Source organism: Pteropus vampyrus, unplaced genomic scaffold, assembly GCF_000151845.1.
Source record: "Pteropus vampyrus isolate Shadow unplaced genomic scaffold, Pvam_2.0 Scaffold55, whole genome shotgun sequence".
Classification (NCBI taxonomy): Eukaryota; Metazoa; Chordata; class Mammalia; order Chiroptera; family Pteropodidae; genus Pteropus; species Pteropus vampyrus.
Genome location: NW_011888836.1, coordinates 7,593,595 through 7,596,960, shown reverse-complemented (window position 1 = coordinate 7,596,960; position 3,366 = coordinate 7,593,595). Strand labels below are relative to the sequence as shown.

The 3,366-nt window shown below is 30.9% G+C and overlaps 1 pseudogene; it reads left to right on the top strand.

The window, feature by feature from the left end:
• The first annotated feature begins 1,994 nt into the window (after nucleotides 1-1,994).
• Nucleotides 1,995-2,113, top strand: LOC111739897 (annotated as a pseudogene).
• Nucleotides 2,114-3,366: the final 1,253 nt, after the last annotated feature.

The window sequence follows — 3,366 nt, the reverse complement described above, 5'->3', positions numbered from 1 at the left end:
GCATTATAACGAAAAGACATTGAACGAAACATTATTCGAGAACCCGCTGTCCTCCATCGTATAGACATAACATTCTATTTGTTGATCCATCAGTTGATTGACATTTTGATTGTTTCCACTTTTTGGTTATTATGAATAATGCTTCTATAAGCATTCTTGTAAAAGTTTTTGGTAGACATGTTTACATTTCTCATGGGTACATACCTAGAAGTGGAATTTCTGGGGCACCTGGTACTCTGTATACAACATTTTGAGAACTGCTGCACTGTTCTCCAAGCATCTGTCCCATTTTAAATTCCCACCAGCAATTTATGCGAGTTATAATTTCTCCACATACTCACAAACACTTGTTATTTTCTGTCTTTTTTATTTTATCGTGGTGTCGCAATGTGATTTTAATTTGCATTTCCCTAATGGCTGAAGTTGAGTATTATTTCAGATGCTTATTGGCCATCTGTATATTTTCTATGGAGAAATGTCTTTTCAGATCCTTTGCTTATTTTTGTGTGAATGGTTTCTTATTATTGAGATATAAAAGTTGTAACAGTTTTTTGATATTGTGGATACAAGGCCCTTATCAAAAATATTTTTAAATATTTCCTTTCATTCTGTTGGTTGTCTCTTCCCTTTCTTAATGGTTTCCTTTGAAATACAAAGATTTTTGGGGTGATATCTCAGAAAGTTTGCTTAACTCAAGATCACTAAGAAACATTCCTATCTTTCCTCCAACAATTTTTATAGTTTTAGCTTTTATATCTAGGTCTATGATTTATTTGAAGTTAATTTTTATATATGGTGTAAAAATGAACTTATCTTTGTTGTTTTGCATATGATGTCCAGTTGTTCCAGCACTCCACTCTTTCCCACAGTAAATATTCTTGACCCCTTAATTGAAACACTGTTGACTTTAAATGCGAAGGCTTATTTTTGGACTCTAAATTATATTCCATTGATCTATATATCTATCCTTATTTTAGTACCACAGTCTTGACTACTCTACTTTTGTACTAAGCTTTGAAATCAGGAAGTGTGATTCCTCCAACTTTTTCCGTTTTTCTCAAGATTGTTTTGACTATTCTGGTCCCTTGAATTTCCATATGAATTTTAGGATAATCTTGTCAGTTTCTACAAAAAAGCCCTCTGTATTGCTATAATTTGTATAAGGATTGTGATAAATCTGAAATCTGAAATCAATTTGGAGAGTATTGCTATTTTAACAATATTAAGATTTATGATCCATGAATTTATGATCCATGGCACTCTTTTTATTTATGAAAGTCTTCTTTAATTCCTTTCAGTAATATTTTGTAGATTTCAGTGTACAATTCTTGCACCTCTTTAGTTAAGTATATTCCTAAATTCTTTTTGACACTATTTTAAATGTTGATATATATAAATGCAATTAATTATTTTAAATGTTGCTGTATATAAATGCAATTAATTTTTGTATATTGATCTTGTGCCTTGCAACCTTGCTGGAGTCATTTATTACTTCCAAAGCTTTTTAGTGTGTTTAGTATTTTCTAAACACTAGGTCATGTCATCTGCAAATAGAGATGTTTTAATTCTTCCTTCCCAAATGTAATGACATTTTTTTCTTGCCTAATTACTCTGGCAATGTTAAAGTTGTGAGTTTGAACATCCTTATCTTGTTCCTGATCTTCTGCAGAAAGCATTTAATTTTATCATTAAGTATGGTATAAACTGTGGGTCTTTCATAGATGCCCTATCTGGTTAAGAAAATTTTCCTCTATTTCTAGACCGATAAATGTTTTGTTTTGTTTTGTTTTTGTAAAGGGGTATTGGAGTTAGTCAAATGATTTTTTTTTTTTTTTTTTTTTGTCTATTGAGATGATCATGTGGTTTTGACCTTTATTCTGTTTATATATGGTGTATTACAGTACTTGATTTTCAGATACTAAGCCAACCTTGCATTCCCGGGATATATTCCCCTTAGACATGGTGTATAATTCTTTTGAAATGTTGCTGAGTTTGTCTACCACTGTGCCACCCTGAGCAAGCCCGATTCCATCTGATCTCGCAAGGTAAGCAGGGTTGGACCTGGTTAGTACTTGGATGGGAGACCACCTACGAAGACCAGGTGCTGTAGGTGTAAAAACTCAAAAAATAAGGGATTTTAAGCTGACAAGGTCCTTGCAATCTGCGAAGTCAACCAAGGATTGCCTTGCCTAAAAAAATAAAAAATTAAAAATTAATAAATAAATAAATAAATATTGCTGAATTTGGTTTGCTAATATTTTTTTGAGGATATTTTTTGCCTGTAATCATAAAAGATATTGGTCTATATCCTTCTTTTCTTGTGGTGCATTTGTCTAATTTTTGTATCAGTGTAATACTGGTCTCACAGAATGAACTGAAATATGTTCCCTCCTTTTTAATTTTTTGAAAGAGTTTTTGAAGAACTTGATTTTAATTCTCTTTTAAATATTTAGTAAGATTCTTAGGAAATTTTGGCTGGGGTTTTCATTGGAAAAATATTTTTAATTACAATTTCAATCTCTGCTTCGTGAAGGTGTATTTGGATTTTCTATTTCTTAAGTAAGTTTTACTTGTCTGTATCTTTCTAAGAATTTGTCTATTTCACTTAAACTTTGCTGGCATAGAGTTGTTCATATTATCAACTTATAATCTTTTATCATTTCTGTGAAGTCAGAAATAATTCTTCTCTTCATTCCTGATTTTGGTAATGTGAATCTTCTCATTTTCTTGGTAAGTTTAGCTAAAGATTTATCATTTTTGTTGATCTTTACAAAGATCAAATTTTGGTGTATTCATCTTCTTTATTGTTTTTCTTTTTTTATTTTATTAATATCTATTTCAATCTCTATTCTCTATTTTTGCTTGCATAGGTTTAGTTTCTTCTTTTTTAACCAATGTCTTAAATAGAATATGTTATTGATGTTTTTTAAATTTTACTGTGGCATAATTGATAAATAAGATGTTATATATTTAAAGTGTACAACATGATGTTTTGACTTGCGTATACTTTATGAAATGATCACCACAATCTGCTTAATTAACACATCTATTGCCTCTCATAGTTACCTCTGGATATATATGTGGTGAGAATGCTGAAAGTCTTACCTTCTTAGCAAATTTTAAGTATAAAACAGTATTATTAACATAGTTTTCATGGTGTGTATCAGATCTCCAAAACATATTCATCTTACTACTGTGGGATTGTTCCTTTGTCCAGCATCTCCCCATTTCCCCACCCCTCCAGCCCTGGGTAACCATCATTCTATTCTCTCTATAAATTCAAACTTTTATTAAAGATTCTACAGATATTTGGGATCATACACTATTTCTCTTTCTCTGTCTGGCTAATTTCACTTAACATAATGT